The sequence below is a fragment of the Ranitomeya variabilis genome, chromosome 1 (assembly GCF_051348905.1).
Source record: "Ranitomeya variabilis isolate aRanVar5 chromosome 1, aRanVar5.hap1, whole genome shotgun sequence".
NCBI lineage: Eukaryota > Metazoa > Chordata > Amphibia > Anura > Dendrobatidae > Ranitomeya > Ranitomeya variabilis.
The window spans coordinates 1,147,588,011-1,147,608,044 of record NC_135232.1 but is presented as its reverse complement, the minus strand read 5'-3'; the positions used below and the strand labels follow the sequence as shown (position 1 = coordinate 1,147,608,044).

Below are 20,034 nucleotides of genomic sequence, written 5' to 3'. Positions count from 1 at the left end.
ACCATTGCCCTTACACTGAATTACTTGGGTCAGACGTTTGGGATAATAATATAATAATAATAATAATAATTTGTATTTATATAGCGCCAACATATTCCGCAGCACTTTACAACTTATAGAGGGGACTTGTACAGACAATAGACATTACAGCATAACAGAAATCACAGTTCACAACAGATACCAGGAGGAATGAGGGCCCTGCTCGCAAGCTTACAATCTATGAGGAAAAGGGGAGACACGAGAGGTGGATGGTAACAATTGCTTTAGTTATTTGGACCAGCCATAGTGTAAGGCTCGGGTGTTCATGTAAAGCTGCATGAACCAGTTATCAGCCTAAGTATGTAACAGTACAGACACAGAGGCTATTAACTGCATAAAGTGTATGAGAACATGATGCGAGGAACCTGATTATGGTTTTTTTTTTTTTATTAATAGGCCACACAGGGATAATTAGGTTAATGCGTTGAGGCGGTAGGCCAGTCTGAACAAATGCGTTTTTAGGGCACACTTAAAACTGTGGGGATTGGGGATTAATCGTATTAACCTAGGTAGTGCATTCCAAAGAATCGGCGCAGCACGTGTAAAGTCTTGGAGACGGGAGTGGGAGGTTCTGATTATTGAGGATGCTAACCTGAGGTCATTAGCGGAGTGGAGGGCACGGGCAGGGTGGTAGACTGAGACCAGAGAGGAGATGTAGGGTGGTGCTGAGCCATGGAGTGCTTTGTGGATGAGGGTAGTAGTTTTGTACTGGATTCTGGAGTGGATGGGTAGCCAGTGTAATGACTGGCACAAGGTAGAGGCATCGGTGTAACGGTTGGTGAGGAATATGACCCTGGCAGCAGCATTCAGGACAGATTGGAGCGGGGAGAGTTTGGTAAGAGGGAGGCCGATTAGTAGAGAGTTACAATAGTCCAGACGAGAATGAATAAGTGAGACAGTAAGAGTTTTTGCAGAGTCGAAAGTAAGAAAAGGGCGAATTCTAGAAATGTTTTTGAGATGCAGATAAGAAGAGCGAGCCAGTGATCGGATGTGGGGGGTGAATGAAAGCTCGGAATCAAGGATGACCCCAAGACAGCGGGCATGTTGCTTTGGAGTAATGGTGGAACCACACACGGAGATGGCAATGTCAGGCAAAGGTAGGTTAGTAGAGGGAGAGAACACAAGGAGTTCAGTTTTTGACAGGTTCAGTTTCAGATAGAGGGAGGACATGATGTTAGAGACAGCGGTAAGACAATCACTGGTGTTTTCTAAAAAGGTCGGCGTGATAACAGGAGAAGAGGTGTATAATTGGGTGTCGTCAGCATAGAGATGCTACTGGAAACCAAATCTACTGATTGTTTGACCAATAGGGGCGGTATACAAAGAGAAGAGGAGGGGGCCTAGGACTGATCCTTGAGGAACCCCAACAGTAAGGGGAAGGTGAGAGGAGGAGGAACCAGCAAAACATACAGTGAAGGATCGGTCAGAGAGATAGGAGGAGAATCAAGAGAGAACGGTGTCCTTGAGGCCGATGGAGCGGAGCATAGTGAGGAGGAGCTGATGATCCACAGTGTCGAATTCTGCGGAGTGATCCAATAGAATTAGCATGGAGTAGTGACCATTAGATTTAGCTGTTAGTAGGTCATTAGAGACTTTAGTGAGGGCAGTTTCAGTAGAGTGTAAAGAGCAGAAACCAGATTGAAGAGGGTCGAGAAGAGAGTTATCTGAGAGATAGTGGGTAAGACGGGAGTGGACCAGGCGTTCGAGGAGTTTGGAGATGAAGGGAAGATTAGAGACAGGTCTATAATTAGCGGCACAGTTTTGGTCGAGGGAGGGTTTTTTAAGTAATGGATGTATGATGGCATGCTTAAATGAGGAGGGAAAAATACCGGAAGTGAGGGAAAGGTTGAATATTTTTGTTAGGTGAGAGGTGACAGCCGGGGAAAGGGACTGGAGGAGATGTGACGGAATGGGGTCACTGGTGCAAGTGGTCGGGCGAGAAGATGCAAGGAGCCTGCTTACTTCTTCTTCTGTAACTGGTTCAAAGTCAGAGAGTGAGCTAGATGCAGTGGGGGAGGGAGGACAGTGCATGGTATGAAGAGATTGGGAGATGATTTCCTGTCGAATGTGGTCAATTTTTTCTTTGAAGTAATTGGCCAGATCGTCAGCGCGGAGATCTGTGGATGGGGCCTGCTCTCTTGGGTTGAAAAGGGATGCTACAAAGGGATCTCCTTCCACAAGCTTCTCACAATAGTTGGTCGGAATTTGGGCCCATTCCTCCTGACAAAACTGGTGTAACTGATCCAGGTGTGTAGGTCGTCTTGCTCACACCGGCCTTTTCAGCTTTGCCCATACATTTTCAATAGGATTGAGATCAGTAATATAGGCTGGATGTGGTCTGTGTGTCTCTCCCTGTAATATAGGCTGGATGTGAGGTCAGTGTGTCTGTCCCAGTAATATAGGCTGGATGTGAGGTCTGTGTGTTTCTCCCAGTAATATAGGCTGGATGTGAGTCTGTGTCTCTCCCAGTAAAATAGGCTGGATGTGAGGTCTGTGTCTCTCCCAGTAATATAGGCTGGATGTGAGGTCTGTGTGTCCCTCCCAGTAATATAGGCTGGATGTGAAGTCTGTGTCTCTCCCAGTAATATAGGCGGGATGTGAGGTCTGTGTGTCTCTCCCAGTAATATAGGCTGGATGTGAGGTCTGTGTGTCTCTCCCAGTAATATAGGCTGGATGTGAGGTCTGTGTGTCTCTCCCAGTAATATAGGCTGGATGTGAGGTCTGTGTGTCTCTCCCAGTAATATAGGCTGGATGTGAGCTCTGTGTGTCTCTCCCAGTATTATAGGCTGGATGTGAGGTCTGTGTCTCTCCTAGTATTATAGGCTGGATGTGAGGACTGTGTCGCTTTACCAGTAATATAGGCGGGATGTGAGGTCTGTGTGTCTCTCCCAGTAATATAGGCTGGATGTGAGCTCTGTGTGTCTCTCCCAGTAATATAGGCTGGATGTGAGCTCTGTGTGTCTCTCCCAGTAATATAGGCTGGATGTGAGGTCTGTGTGTCTCTCCCAGTAATATAGGCTGGATGTGAGGTGTGTCTCTCCCAGTAATATAGGCTGGATGTGAGGTCTGTGTGTCTCTCCCAGTAATATAGGCTGGATGTGAGGTCTGTGTGTCTCTCCCAGTAATATAGGCTGGATGTGAGCTCTGTGTGTCTCTCCCAGTAATATAGGCTGCATGTGAGGTCTGTGTCGCTTTACCAGTAATATAGGCTGGATGTGAGGTCTGTGTGTCACTCCCAGTAATATAGGCTGAATGTGAGCTTTCTGTGTCCTTTCCAGTAGCATAGGCTGGATGTGAGGTCTGTGTGTCTCTCCCAGTAATATAGGCTGGATGTGAGGTCTGTGTGTCTGTCCCAGTAATATGAGCTGGATGTGAGGTCTGTATCCTTCTAATAATGTAGGCTGAATATGAGATCTGTGTCTGTCCCAGTAATATAAGCAGGATGTGAGGTCTGTGTGTCTCTCCCAGTAATATAGGCTGGATGTCAGGTTTGTGTGTCTTTCCCAGTACTATAGGCTGGAAGTGAGGTCTGTGTGTCTCTCCCAGTAATATAGGCTGGATGGGAAGTCTGTGTGTTTCTCCCAGTAATATAGGCTGGATGTGAGGTCTGTGTGTCTTTCTCAGTAATATAGGCTGGATGTGAGGTCTGTGTGTCTCTCCCAGTAATATAGGCTGGATGTGAGCTGTGTGTCTCTCCCAGTAATATAGGCTGGATGTGAGGTCTTTGTGTTTCTCCCAGTAATATAGGCTGGATGTGAGGTCTGTGTGTCTCTCCCATTAATATAGGCTGGATGTGAGGTCTTTGTGTTTCTCCCAGTAATATAGGCTGGATGTGAGGTCTGTGTGTCTCTCCCAGTAATATAGGCTGGATGTGAGCTGTGTGTCTCTCCCAGTAATATAGGCTGGTTGTGAGGTCTGTGTGTCTCTCTCAGTAATATAGGCTGGATGTGAGGTATGTACGTCTCTACCAGTAACATAGGCTGGATGTGAGGTCTGTGTATCTCTCCCAGTAATATAGGATGGATGTGAGGTCTGTGTGTCTCTCCCAGTAATATAAGCTAGATGTGAGGTCTGTGTCTCTTCCATAAATATAGGCTGGATGTGAGGTCTGTGTCTCTTCCAGTAATATAGGCTGGATGTGAGGTCTGTGTATCTCTCCCAGTAATATAGGCTGGATGTGAGGTCTGTGTGTCTCTCCAGTAATATAGGCTGGATGTGAGCTCTGTGTCTCTTCCATAAATATAGGCTGGATGTGAGGTCTGTGTCTTTCCCAGTAATATAGGCTGGATGTGAGGTCTGTGTCGCTCTACCAGTAATATAGGCTGAATGTGAGCTTTCTGTGTCCTTCCCACTAACATAGGCTGGATGTGAGGTCTGTGTGTCTCTCCCAGTAATATAGGCTGGATGTGAGGTCTGTGTCGCTCTACCAGTAATATAGGCTGGATGTGAGGTCTGTGTGTCTCTCCCAGTAATATAGGCTGGATGTGAGGTCTGTGTCGCTCTACCAGTAATATAGGCTGGATGTGAGGTCTGTGTGTCTCTCCCAGTAATATAGGCTGGATGTGAGGTCTGTGTCGCTCTACCAGTAATATAGGCTGGATGTGAGGTCTGTGTGTCTCGCCCAGTAATATAGGCTGGATGTGAGGTCTGTGTGTCTGTCCCAGTAATATAGGCTGGATGTGAGGTCTGTTTGTCTCTGCCAGTAATATAGGCTGCACGTGAGCTCTGTGTGTCTGTCCCAGTAATATATAGCTGGATGTAAGGTCTGTGTGTCTGTCCCAGTAATATAATATACATAAAAGGTTGCACTCTATCGTGCTTTAGCATGACAATATGAAATATATGTAATAAATAGCAATATGGCTTTTGAATATTAGGAAAAAATGAGTGAGACGCTTTGCACAAAATTTGGCCAAATAATGTCTGCCCATCAACCATCGTAAAGGTGGTCCCATAAATCTGATGGGTCCCTATCCCATGTGAACACCTATCTAAGACTGGTGTCTGAATTCCTGGGTGAATGTGGACACCTCTCTCAGTAAAGCCTTCATTTATGGGTAGGAACCTGCTGTAATTAAAGTCACTACATGGTGAAGGGCAGACTGCTCAGTCACTAAGCCAAGATAGAAATAACAAAAAACCTGACTGGCACATCCAAACTAGTCTGAATAGGTGCATACCAGGAGCTTTACTGACAGAGGTGTCCACATTGGATAGGGACCCATCAGACTTATGGGACCACCTTGACGTTGGATGATGGGCAGAGATTATTTGGGCAAATTTTGCGCAAAGTGTCTTATTCATTTTTTCCTGATATTCAAAAGCGGTATTGCTATTCATATTTCATATATTTCATATTGACATGCTTTAGCACGATAGAGTGCAATATTAAATTGTATATTGTATATGGAGGCAGCTGCTCCTGGTATGCACCTATTCAGACTAGTTTGGATGCGCCAGTCAGTTTTTTGTTATGTCCCAGTGAAGTCTGAGTGTCTCTCCCAGTAATATAGGCTGGATGTGAGGTATGTGTGTCTCCCAGTAATATAGGCTGGATGTGAGGTCTGTGTGTCTCTCCCAGTAATATAGGCTGGATGTGAGGTCTGTGTGTCTCTCCCAGTAATATAGGCTGGATGAGAGGTCTGTGTGTCTCTCCCAGTAATATAGGCTGGATGCGAGGTCTGTGTGTCTCTCCCAGTAATATAGGCTGGATGTGAGGACTGTGTGTCTCTCCCAGTAATATAGGCTGGATGAGAGGTCTGTGTATCTCTCCCAGTAATATAGGCTGGATGTGAGCTGTTTGTGTCTCTCCTAGTAATATAGGCTGGATGTGTGATCTGTGTGTCTCTCACAGTAATATAGGCTGAATGAGAGGTCTGTGTATCTCTCTCAGTAATATAGGCTGGATGTGAGCTGTTTGTGTCTCTCCTAGTAATATAGGCTGGATGTGTGATCTGTGTGTCTCTCCCAGTAATATAGGCTGGATGTGAGGTCTGTGTTTCTCTCCCAGTAATATAGGCTGGATGTGAGGTCTGTGTGTCTCTCCCAGTAATGTAGGCTGGATGTGAGGTCTGAGTGGTTCTCCCTGTAATATAGGCTGAATGTGAAGGGTGGGTCTCTCTCCTAGTAATATAGGTTGGATGTGAGGTATGAGCATCTTTCCCAGTAATATAAGCTGGATGTGAGGTATGTATGTCTCTCCCAGTAATACAGGCTGGATGGGAGGTCTGTGTATCTCTCCCAGTAATATAGGCTGGATGTGAGCTGTTTGTGTCTCTCCTAGTAATATAGGCTGGATGTGTGATCTATGTGTCTCTTCCAGTAATATGGGCTGGATGTGAGGTTTGTGTGTCTCTACGAGTAATACAGGCTGGATATAAGGTTTGCATTTTCTGGTAGTACAGGCAGTTCTCCCAGCAATATAGGTAGTCAGAAACACTCCAACAAAGAAGATGCCACGCATAATGTTACATGTACGCCGCTAGGTTCAGATAGGGGCGGGACAGGTCTCATGAATTCTTTGGAACTCTGGGGGAACCGTTACTCAGGGCGACCATGTACTGCAGCTTCCTCAGGCACAAGATGGATCCACTTGCTCACACAGATACAATTGATAGAGTCCCCATGAACAGATGAACAGTGTAGTTTAATGTCACAGCACATTCAGTACAATTCAAGTCTCTTAAGCACAGGCTTCATAAACAGGACAGTTGCTTCTTAGAGGCACATTGACTAACAGTCTCTTTAGATAGCACAGTTCAGCACAGATCAAGACTCTTTACAAAAGCACAGCAGTCCACCGCATTCCTTCCATCACAGTGTAATGGACTATGGGGGGAGGTTTGTTGAAGGAGATTATCCCTGTGACACAATTTATTAAGAGTACTTATCTTCCTGCTCCTGATAGACTTTCTCGACTAGCTGTCCAGGGGTTAGCCCAGCTGCACTCTGTAATGGAATCCTGTGTCCCTGTTGTTCACTTGCCTGAATGTTTTTGAGACAGATCACACACCACTCATCCCTTTGGCTGCTGCCAGAACAGTCAACAAGTTTCCCACAATCCCCCTGGGCTCTGCTAACCACTCCCTGTCTCCTGTGACTGTGTTATCCCCTCTAGTTGCTGGATGCTTTTGAAGCAACAGCAGTTAGCACTATTTCTGCATGTCACAATAAGGTATGTGGTTGGAGAGGGTATTTGAATCAGGAGTGAGATCCCAAGTCTATGTTTCCCATAGTCACCATGGTACACACATAAAGCAACACACAAGGAGGATAGGATGTACAGTGGCACAAGAATGGATGGCTTTCCTTAAGTCTTAGCCACTGAAGTCATTGTTTATTAAACGCGTGGTCAATTCGGTTTAGTCTGGACCACGGACCCAGGTAGGTGCACACATCTTTTCAGATCAATTTCAGGCTTTGCAGCCCTTCCAATTAACGGCAAATCAAATTTTGGGGAACATTTTCTTGAAGCTGGTGAATTTGATGTTCAAGAACTGTTCTCATCTCTTGCTCCTACGCATTTCATGTAATTCAGAAGCAAAAGGCTAAATCAAGCCTGGAGGTTATATTCTGCTGTGTCTACCTCCATGCACAAGTGGAACAAGCACACGATAGTCACGTATTATGGTGAAAGTTCTGATTTACACTGCGGAGAGGGGGTGAAACATGGTGATTACACACTTCCAGGTACTCCGCTTCCAGACTAGACGGGTCAAGTCGTAGGATTGAAAAATAAGAACTTTATGTAGTGAGGCAACAATAGAAGAAAAGATCCTGTAATTAGTAAAACATAACATCTAGTTCTACATTCATCTGGGAAGTCATTAATTAAGGAAGCGATTCTTTGGCTGACCTCTTCATTGCACAGATCAGCCCCGGAGGTTCAATCATCATCTGCCGATCCCACCGACCCTTTGGTTCATCCTCCACCCGTGGTCACCAGTCTGTAGATGTTGTCAGCATGTATTATTTAAATAGGGGTGTGCGGGTGAACAAGAAAAAGTGTCCTAGGTGTACTTACTAATATATTTAAATTAAGAAAGATCCATTTATTCGCCTCCACTTCAAGCTTGTCTTCAACGTGGCGGACAGTTGTTCCTCTCTCTGTGAGGGTAACACGCTTGCAGGAGCCTTGTGGACTGCTTCATTTCAATAGCAAAGCCAACCGCTTTATCCATCTCAGTCAATACATGTACAGACAATGGGGGCTGGCTCAGTGATTGGAATCAGGCACTAGGCACAGAACTGGTCGAATGCCAACACAAGAAGAGGAGATGAAGCACTCTTCTATGTCAAAGACAAGTCACACCTGGGCTTGCAAGTGGGACTTTATGTTGTGAGTGGGACATCGGTGGACCTTTCAAAATTGAAGTATATTAATGACTTGGTATTAATTTACAATTGTTGTTACAATTTTTATTCCCTCAGACAAACCAAAGCTAAAGACCTGGAGGAGAAAAAGAAGAAGGAGCCCATCGATGGCCAAGAAGCAAGCAAAGTAATCATGACCAGAGCTTTTGGGGGACTAGAAAAATAAGGCAGCTTTCTTTCTGAAGTAGCGTCACACTTCTTTATGGGTTGTGTCTGGTGCTGCAGCTCCTGTGAGTAGTTGTGGCAATGTTTCTATAGGAAGGCAGCCAGGTTTTCCTAGTCTAGGCATCTCTTTAAAAGCATTGCCGCCCCTATAATTAGGAGATAACTTGATGACAATTGTGGATCAACCATGTGGATCTATAGAAACCCCAAGATTGGTCCTTCGCAGCCACGTTCAGAATGAGTGGAGATGATGAGTATGCTCGATCATACCATTCATTGTCTGTCGGTCTGTTGGAGAAAGCCAAGTGATGGAAATAGCTTTTCCAGCAATCCCGTAGACCATGAATGGAGTGGAGGCAGAGAATGTGCACCTCCGTTCAAGAAGGTCCTGCAGAAACTATGAAACTATAATCTCGGGATTGCTAAGGGTCCCAGACGTCGGACCCTTAGAAATCAGCAAGTTGTCTGTCTAATAAATAGGGGATAGCTTATTTTTTGTGGGGGAATAATTCCCCTGAGACCTTAGACAGAACTTGTACGTAGCTGATAGATACCACACTGGTAGAAGTCTGCAATTGTGACAAAAACGCCTCCAGAAATCCTGTGAGAGCAGGAGTCAGAGTTCAGATGACTTTGTGAGGATTCCATATCGGTCATAGACATATAAATATGCAGTATATGTGATAATTATCCCCACCTAATAAAGCGACTAATTACAGCTGGAGAAGACAGAAATGAAAGTCAGAACCGCATTCCTCCCAGGAGAAGATCATCGCATGTGAAAGGGAGTTCCTAGTGCGACCCAATGACAGAAGGCAGACACGCCTCAGGACTAACACCTGAACCATGTCACCGCTCCCTCAGCCATCACTCCACAGGAATCCCCAATAAAATGTCACAATGAAAGTCGTAAATCACTGGGTCAAAGGAGTTTAGTCAAAGGCTGTGACTTCAGTCTGAAAAATGAAAACTCCAGAGTAAATAATGATTATGGGAGCTTTCTTCCTTTACATAAAAATGGAACCAGTGGACCACCAGGACCAAGTCACGGGACTGACCAACAGTGGACCACCAGGACCAAGCCATGGGACTGGCCACAGAATCTACCAATTGACCAATGACCGAGACACTTGTGGGAAAAATCTTACTGATCACAAAGCATCAGTGACCAAAAGCAGAAACTCTAATGTATGAATTCTAACTACCGGGAGAAAGGTCCACAATGTCCTGTGAAGGCTCTTCCAGGGCTGATGCCCTTCATTAGCCCATTCTCACACCTTTCAGGGGTACTGCCATTGTGGCCCTTTCTGGTGTAACTTTGGGAATTGGAGAAAACTCTGATCTGGGTAGTGATATATCAAACTTGACTTCAGAGCGGCAGGAGGAGATGAGGGGCAAGGAAAAAAAACATGGTGGAACTTCTCCCCTGGTTTTGGCAACCTCATTTTTTGATGCTTATGGAAGTTTTGTGGGCAGATTCTCATTATTGTCTTGGCTAATAGAGTATACTTTCATGCCCAATTTTACGAACCCTCAGATTCTTCATTTATTTATTCTTTTAATTCTTGTTAATTTTCGTCACCAAGGATGAAGGTACACACATCGGCAAAATTGTTTTCTGCGCTCCTCGGTGAGACTTCTGCCCCTGTCACCAGCTATTTTGACCTACTCCTCATGAATAGACGGCTCCTTGTGTCTCAGTTGTGGAGGCGTCTTCTCCAGACAGCAGATCTCAGCTCCGTCCACAGATGTTCTGCAGAACTTAGATCAGGTCTCATAGAAGCCTCTTCAGAAGAGTCCGATGGTTTGCTCTCAGCCATTCCTGGATGGTTGAAGCTCTGTTTTGGGTTAGTTGTGAGGAAATTCAGCAGCAGGAAGGAGGGAAAGTGACAAGATGTCAATAAAGTTTTCAGAATAATGATTCACAGAGAGGCGGGACCCAGAGGATATGTCAATCACATTAGTTGTGGGATATTTTGCAGCAGGGAAGAGGGTCACTGAGGAGATGTCAATCAGGCCAAGAAGGAAAAGATTGAGTTTAAACATTCTGACATGGTAAAGTAAGTTCTTCAGATCTGAGAGAATTTATGCAGTTTGGGTTGTAAACTCTGGTGGAGGCTTTTATTTACAAGTTGCGGCAAAAACCCCTCTCTGCAGAATGATCCAGTACTTTATGTCTGCTCTTACTGATAGTGTCTGTGCTGCACCTCATTCTGCTCCTCTGCGCTGGCACATGCTGTATGTTAATATGCCGTAGAGGACTACACAGCACAACTTGCTACATGCTCACTTGCCCATGTCTCATCCAGTATGGGATGTACATATATACTGTATACACCCATCCATACATATCACTCACATGTCTCCAGCACCATACACCGACATGGCACCACCAGACATTCCCCGGCTGCCTCATTTCCGTAGCACGGAAGCAGATGGGTGCTCATGCTGAGTTCTCATCCAGGTTCACACTTGGCCTTTGAACATGAAGCACAGTGGGCCCAAGCAGTAGCCTCCAGCCCATCAGTCTAACTGCACCTGACCTTAAAATTACAGTCACCTCTCAGCCTCCAATTATACGAGCTCTGGAGCCGAGGGAAAAAAACTAGAACAATTGTTGTCGGAGGGAAAGTGAAGTCTTCAGGAAGCCGGCTAATTGCTGGGTGAATTGCCCCACTGTTCCTGGCCGCGTCAGAATGCCCGTGAGGACTTTTGGTGCTTTTATGAACTCTCTGCAGCTTCCTGACATCTGGATTTCATCGGCTTATTCTCCTGTTACTCTGTGTGTCCCGGTGACCTCTACTTACCTGCTCTGAGGTGGAAATCATTACAAGGAATGACAGTTCTCCATGTCACCCCAGTCGTGTCCTGTTCTGACCAATAAATCTGTCCAGTCTTCTCCAGGAACTATTGGATGTAAATGCTATAGAACATTAATGATATATTTACACAGAGTAGATGGATCTCATCCTTACCACTGTTACTTCCATCCATAACCTTAATACCACTAATGACTATAACCGTGCAGATCCCTATCTCTGACACATCAAGGCCTGGACTCCTGGACTAACCCTGTGGTATCTGGCCCCAACACATTAGCAGCAGGTTCTCTAAGTCCTGTAAGTTGCTCCACAGATTAGACTCGTTTTTCCACAGTTGGTCAGTTGGTATGGGATCTGGGGAATTCAGCAAAAAAGTCATCACCTTGATCTCTTTTTTACGTCCCCCAGACTGACCTTAAGGCCCCGTCTCACATAGCGAGATCGCTAGCGAGATCGCTGCTGAGTCACAAGTTTTGTGATGCAACAGCGACCTCAGTAGCGATCTCGCTATGTGTGACACGTACCAGCGATCAGGCCCCTGCTGCGAGATCGCTGGTCGTGTCAGAATGGCCTGGACCTTTTTTTGGTCATTGAGGTCCCGCTGACATCGCTGAATCGGTGTGTGTGACACCGATCCAGCGATGTCTTCACTGGTAACCAGGGTAAACATCGGGTTACTAAGCGCAGATCCCCTGATCGTTGGTCGCTGGGGAGCTGTCTGTGTGACAGCTCCCCAGCGACCACACAGCGACCACACAGCGACGCTGCAGCGATCAGCATCGTTGTCTGTATCGCTGCAGCGTCGCTGTGTGAGACGGGGCCTTTAATCCTGCTAAAAGAGGACAATGCCACTAGGGGTTATACGTGGGCTGTACATTGGTTAGATACGCAGTACGTGTCACACGTGAATGTCAGAACCCAAGATTCCCAAAACATCACATTGCCTCTGCCTGTGTCTCTTCTTACTGGTGCCATTTTGCTGTTTGTGCTGTCATAAACCCAGCCATCACCCCACTATACTGGAAACACTTGAAAAAAACCTGCCGTACACTGGGAATAATCCAAAGGAATTGCTGTATACCTGGAAAGCATCACAAAACTCATTGTACATCAAGAAAAACACACACAAGACCCACCAAATACCAGGAATACCCCACAAGAACTGCCATATACCGGGAACACCCCACAAGATTAGACAAATACTGGGAGCACCCCCACGAGGCCTGCAGGAATACCCCACAAGATCTGCTTTATACTGGAAACATCCTACAAGGTCTGAAACACATTGGTAAAGACCCCACAACACCCACTGTATACTGAGAACAATTCTAAAGACCTGTCGTTTATCAGGCAGACCTGCTGCGTACCGGGAATACTCCACCAGACCTGCTGCACACTCGGGATACCCCAAAAGAGCCACAGCATACTGGGAACACTCACCTAGACCTGCTATACACTAGGAGCAACCCACAAGACCCATTGTATACTGGGAACATCCCACAAGACCTGCCATATCCAGGGAACACCCCAAAAGACCTGCTGTATACAGTTAACACCCCACAAGACCTGCCATATACTGTGAACACCGCACAAGACCTGCCATATACAGGGAACACCCCAAAAGATCTGCCATATACTGTGAGAACCCATCTAGACCTGCTGTATACCAGGAGCAACTCACAAGACCCATTGTATACTGGGAATACCCCACAAGACCTGCCATATACTGGGAAACCCTACAAGAACTGCTGCATACTGGGAACATCACAAAAAAAACCTATTTACTGTGAACACCACAAAAAAACATCCATTTACTGGGAACGCCGAATAGCACATTGGGAACATGTCACAAGACCTGCCATATCTACAAACATCCCACAAGATCTTCAGGATCATTTCCACAAAATCTGCCATTCACTGGTAGACCTACGGAAACACCCCAAAAGATCTGTCACATGCCTCTAGCACTTTCAACGATATCTATATATCAGGAACTCCCAGCAAATCTTGCTGTATACCATCAGCACCCCACAAGAAACACTGGATACTGAGAACACCCTTTCAGACCTGCCTTACATCAGGACAACATTCCAAGACTCGCAATATACCCCGAACACTCCAAAAGACCTGACATGCCTGTAAGACTCAACAAGCCACGCTGTATAACACCCCTGAAGACCTTCCCTATATCAGACTTGCTACATGCTCCAAACATTCCGCAAGACCTGCTGTATACCAGGAACATCCTACAAGACCTGCTTTATACCGGGAACACCCCACAACACCTGCCATATACCGGGAACACAACACAAGACCTGCCATATACCGTAAACACCCTACAAGACCTACCATATACCGGGAACATCCCACAAGACCTGCTGTATACTGGGAACATCCTACAAGACCTGCCATATACCGGGACCACCCCACAAGACGTGCCGTATACCGGGACCACCCTACAAGACCTGCCATGTACCGGGAACACAACACAAGACCTGCCATATACCGAAAACACCCTGCAAGACCTACCATATACTGGGAATATCCCACAAGACCTGCTGTACACCGGGAACATCCTACAAGACCTGCCATGTACCGGGAACACAACACAAGACCTGCCATATACCGGAAACACCCTACAAGACCTACCATATACCGGGAAAATACTGGGACCACCCCACAAGACGTGCCGTATACCGGGACCACCCTACAAGACCTGCCATGTACCGGGAACACAACACAAGACCTGCCATATACCGGAAACACCCTACAAGACCTACCATATACCAGGAATATCCCACAAGACCTGCCGTATACCGGAAACACCCTACAAGACCTACCATATACCGGGAACATCCCACAAGACCTGCTGTATACCGGGAACATCCTACAAGACCTGCCATATACCGGGATCACCCCACAAGACGTGCCGTATACCGGGACCACCCTACAAGACCTGCCATGTACCGGGAACACAACACAAGACCTGCCATATACCGGAAACACCCTACAAGACCTACCATATACCGGGAACATCCCACAAGACCTGCCGTATACCGGGAACATCCTACAAGACCTGCCGTATACTGGGAACACAACACAAGACAAGCTGTTTTTCAGATGCTATGATCCCATCATCTAGATATCACCATTTGGCCCTAGTCAAAGTGACTGAGATCGTTTCGCTTGCTTATTCTTTCCTGTCTCCAATATTTTAATATCAAAAATTTATTGTTCACTTTCTGCGTAATATATCCACTTATGGCTGGTGCCAATGCCATCTAACAATCTATGCTTTTCTCTTCACCTGTCAGCGGTTATGGCTGATCAGTGTATATGTTGGTGATGTCAGCTCATTGTCAGATACTTCCATGAGTCTGCTAACTTCTCCTCTGCTGCATCTTCCATTTACTTCTAAAGCATTGTCTGAAATGTAAAGTCCCACCATAAAACCTTTGCCTGTCCGGCTGTGGGATCATCATCTGCTGGACTACTGGATCCCCCTCTTAGAGTCATACATTGCTGGTTGCTCCTCGTCTCTGTTGATAGTTGTGTACTGTATCCAAGGAATCATCATCCTGATCTCACTGTTCATATGGGCAAGCTTCATACATACCCATTAACTAATATGTCCCTCGAGGACAATAAAATATGTTTCCCAATGTTTATATTTTATTACAGATCATTTCCTGTAGAAAATCTTTTCAATAATATTAAAAACCGCACGATGTGTGCGGCCGAATATACGTGAGACCGGACTCGTGTGTTTAAGGGAGGTGAACGGACCTTGTGAAGTGACGTCACTTCTGTCACCTTTCTATGTTCTCCTATGTGGGAATATTTTCCAAAAGGATATTTCATCCTACAATTTAGTATTTAGGTGAGTGGAGATCCCATGTGGACCTGTATATATGGGGAAAGGCAAATAGAGTTAATTCCATCTTCACGACATGGACCTTATCTTTTCTAGGATTCCTTCATTTATTAAGTTGGACTTAGATGTAGACATTTGTCCACTTTATGACAAAGATTATGTTTGGGGTTTTTTAATTGAAAAAAACAAATATAAAATAATTTTTCCCATGGAACACAAGCTGTGTCATTGGACAAACTGAGGATTTGTCTTGTCCCACATGTGGGATAAATAAGTATTTTTTTTACGTAAAAAAGACTTTCATTAGGCAAAACTATTCTTATTATTTGCACTTAATTACTTACGAGGTTTAGTGAGAATTGCTCTCATTTCCGACTTTCGGGAAATTAAACGTTATTGCCCTTGTGGCCATTTTTGGCCCATGCCAAATACTTTGTAGAAATTACCATTTTTATAAACTTTTGCAAAGCTTAAAAGTAACCATGTAGGCAACTCTTCAACAGTCTGTACAGATTTACAGATATCTAAGACTACTGAGATCTAATCATTAAGTAATCGTAAGGATTAATAGATTGCTTGACTAGATCTTGGATCCTGTCTTCTCCCTCGCTATCTAGTGGTTAGGACTTGGCACCCTTGTGAGATGTGAATGGAGCTGGAGATGTTATGGGCTCACCTGCTAAGGTGGATCATCCAAGCAGTAGGTCAGGGTGAGCGTCACAGACGGGAACCAATGAAGTAGCTAGACATGGACCAAAGATGACTAGGACAGCAGGGTATGCAGGACACCAGACAGACAAGTAGATCAGGAAACACCAGCAGGAACTATGCACATAGAAATATTAGACGTATAGTCAATTCAATACTTGCACTAACAAATGGTTAATGGCTGAGTTGCTTGCAATCAGCAGACAAATGGTTAACTGTAGGACATGAGTGATGAATAGGCAACCTGGATACTTGCTTATAGAGAAGATTACAGTTGTAAGTATGAATGGCGCCATTATTAGTAGAGATTAGTTCTTACCAGAAACTGAAGAGTTGTACCAGCATCACCAGAATTGAGTTTGCTTTCAACCACCTGTTGGAGCAGAATTGTAAGTGTGAACAGCACTCAAATTTGCAGGGAAAAGTTCATTATAGGGCACCTATTGTAGAGGAGTAGAAAGTGTAATATCACCAAGATTCACGGGTCCGAGCCAGGAAGTAGAAAGCTGAATAGAAGGTTGAAGTTTGTGGAAGAGGTGATTAGACATCTATGATGAAATACACGTGGCTGCTGAATGCTCTGCTTAGAGAATACTCGGCACATGGCAATACTTTTAGGAAACCTTGATTAATCATGACAAATGCTATTTCGAGAAGGTGGCATACCCAACATATAAATCGCTGTTCACTATCTGGGACTTCCGGCCACCACCAGGTCTTAGAGGTCACTGTACTTTGCACGTTGTGACATCACAAGTACATGAAACGCTCAGGGACCTCTATCGCCTTCTCATGTCTATAAGGAACAGAGAAGAGACAGCTCTGAGGACCGGATTGTGGGCAGCAAGCAGTGGAGGGTCCAGACAGGTGAGCAGTTAGGTGAGTACACGTTATTGTTTTTGTTTTATCTTTTGCCCGTCATCTATGGTTCAGCAAAATGAGATTCAGCTGGCAGACAAAATCTATATGTCAAAAATTCGAGTAGAACTCGATTACACTGGAATAAATTTGCTCATCTCTAAGTGGGTTGCATGTAGATTAACTGGAAACTTTCTCCGGGACGATGGGTGGTTGGGCGTTTGACCTTCTGGATCAGCAAGGTAGGATAATTCGTTGACCTTGGATTATGTAACCAGAATTTTTAAATTGTTGTAAGTGATTCCTCCACTTTGTTAAGGTTTCACCATCAAGAAATATGTTTTTGGTAGACCAGAAACCCCTAGTAGACTCACCCACACACGTACTGTATATCCTCCATCCTCCGTGTCAAGTTTCTGTAAGAAGAAAAATGTAATTTATTATTTTAAATTGAAAATCATAGAGGTTATAAAAAGTCCAAGAATAGCGTGCGGAGGGGAACACCTGCTGGGATCTTTGTTGCTTCTGGAATATGCCCCAGATGTGGCTTCTTTTCCATATCTTTTCAACATAAAAAATGGGAAATGGATTCAGAGCCTGCGGTCAGGCACCAGAGAAACTCAACTCAAGAGCCCTTCGGTCTCTGCCGTCAGCCAGTGCACCCACTCCAAACAACAGCCACTTTGTGCTCGCTCCGTCTTTGGAAAATTTCTGTTATAGTAATTAAAATGCAAACTATAAGAGGATAAATAGCAGAATGTTTGTAGAGGTTAGACAAGGGGTTCGGGGCTGGGTTCAGTAGGCACTTCACATCCCGGAGATGGGAGAGGACTTGTCGGTACGAATGTGTTTTTGGAGGACTGAATAAGAGACAAAAGAATCCACGAATGTCCAACATTTGACTCCCTCGTGTCTTAGTGGATTTCATTCTGCCACAGCATCAAAGCACAGATCCACCAAAACGTAGACCAGCTCTACTTACAGGGGAAAGCGCTACACACATCGTTCTTTTTTTTAAATTGTCCAAAGTTTGCTGTTTTTACAACTTGTGTCAAGAGCAATTGATTATTGGCAATCTAATGTCATCCATCATAAATTAGGGTGTTTTCGACATCTATTATATGGAGTCCAAGTCCTCCCCAGATCTTGGAGATCATGACATGCTAAAGGATTTCACCAGATCTGACAACTCTTACAACTCAGGAATTGATTGTTATATTTTTTCTATTATATTAACTATAATTAATATTAACTTAGTTTGAAGGATTGAATAAAACAAAACATTTCACCAGCACTATAGAAAAAAATAATAAACGTGAGAGCTTTTCCTACATGTTTCAAATTGATCATCCTTACTCATGGATGATTAATTCTACAAATAAAACATTTTTACATTTTTTATATAAAAAAGAAATGTCTGGATATCCCTACCTTCTCCTCAAACACAGCTTTGAATTGCCCCACATTTATTTCTTTGTGATGATGGTAAAATCTAGAAATCAAGAAATTGAACCAATGGGACAGGGTTTCTCCACGCAGATTTCTACATACAGCAGTATAAAAAAATGGAAGAATTTTATGTGATCTGTGGTTTTCAGCATTTTACCCAAGGGGTAGACAGAGGCCCCTTTACTCTAGAGTGACTTGTTTTGCAGAGCGCCCCGATTATGACTTCCACTGCTTCAATAAACTTTCGTTATAGCAAAAGCAGACAGGTTCTTTCTATGGCACGATGACCCATCTGAGGGTTCTCGTAAAAGCAGACAAATTCTTTGTGTGGCGTGAGGACCCATCTGAGGGTTCTGAACTTGATGCGTCGTGTAGACTAATATAAAAATGTGCATTATAAACATCATATTTTACAAGTATAGTATAGTAGGATGCAAAAACATACTTTGCAACTCTCCCAGAAAAGAGGAGGCCTCTTGGTCTCCTGGAGAAAATGGCAAATCTCCCAAATCCTGTAGAAGCTTCCTAGGATGCAGGGTGCCATTTACTGCGAGCAACGCTGCTTTCCCTGTCCCCGCATAGTATGACGTTTTGGGCTTTTAGACACATCTATAACTCTGAAATACAGATCTTGGTGGCGGTTGTATCGTACAGGGTGTTACTTGTCCTGCACGATCTCATATGACTCTATGGATATTATCCTTCCAAATCCACGATGTGCAATGACTGCCATCTCTAACCTCCCGCTGACATTTCAGCTTGCATGGTGGAATTTCCCTGACTCCATCCTTACATTTTGCCAGGGCGTTGCAGCGTGTCGGCCTCGGTGTCTCCAAGGTAGCAGAAACATTTAGATCACACATATCTGGCAAGCATCATGGCCCGGCTGTGACGGAGTCACCCATATGTACGTTTTGTCTTTCCACTTTCTCAACTTTTGTACTCGCGATACTTGAGGTTAATTTGCTCTTCCTTTTAAGCAAAATGCTAAAGGAAACGTTGGGAGAGGAGGAAATATAGCGTCCGCATCCTCGCAGATCAGGTCAATGTCAAGAATCAGATAATGAAAGAAGACATTAATTATGTGATCGAGGCGTAGCCATTTTTCTGAAGAAGGAAACCCAACGAGACTGAATGAAGATGAGGATTTTGAGATCGGATTTTTCCACGAGCATGTTCTGTAGGAGCAAAGTGGGGAAAGTCAATGAGGGAAGATGAGTATGGATGAGTGGACCCATAGAAGTTTGAGTTCTGGTTCCCGACCTGAACTTTATAAAAAAGTTCATTTTAGGTTCCAGAACTGTACCCGAACTTCAACCAGAATCCGAATCCTATTAAAAACAATGGCGGCCCGGACATTTGAGCTGGAAAATTCTCTCAGAGAGAAATATGAGTCTTATGGGTAGAGATGAGCGAACCGGAATGTAAATGTTTGGGGTTCACTAACTGTCCAGTGCTAAACGCCGAGCACAGACTTTTACCGGCAGTCCGTGCAATGTCCGGAGTGAGAGAAATAATTTTCCAGCTCAAAAGTCAGGGACCCCATTGTTTTCAATAGGATTCAGGCTCTGGTTGAAGTGGGGATACAGTTCTGGTACTTTGCAATAAAGTTGGGGTTTGCTACCAGAACCTGCACTTCCATGTGTCCACTCATCCCTACTTATGGGCACTAATCCGAGCAAGTTCCGGTGCCCACTGAGACTGGGTAGAGCCCGCGATGACCAGATTCCATTGGCGACAACCACT

General features: G+C 44.8%; 1 long non-coding RNA gene across 1 annotated transcript; it reads right to left on the bottom strand.

Annotated features, from left to right (window-relative positions):
• Nucleotides 1-10,227: 10,227 nt before the first annotated feature.
• On the bottom strand, nt 10,228-16,699 carry LOC143793146 (uncharacterized). Its single transcript, XR_013220063.1, has 5 exons — nt 16,648-16,699; nt 16,301-16,354; nt 15,950-16,098; nt 11,385-11,484; nt 10,228-10,415 (listed from the first exon to the last, which is right to left on the bottom strand). It is a non-coding gene; the product is annotated as an uncharacterized LOC143793146 (long non-coding RNA).
• Nucleotides 16,700-20,034: the final 3,335 nt, after the last annotated feature.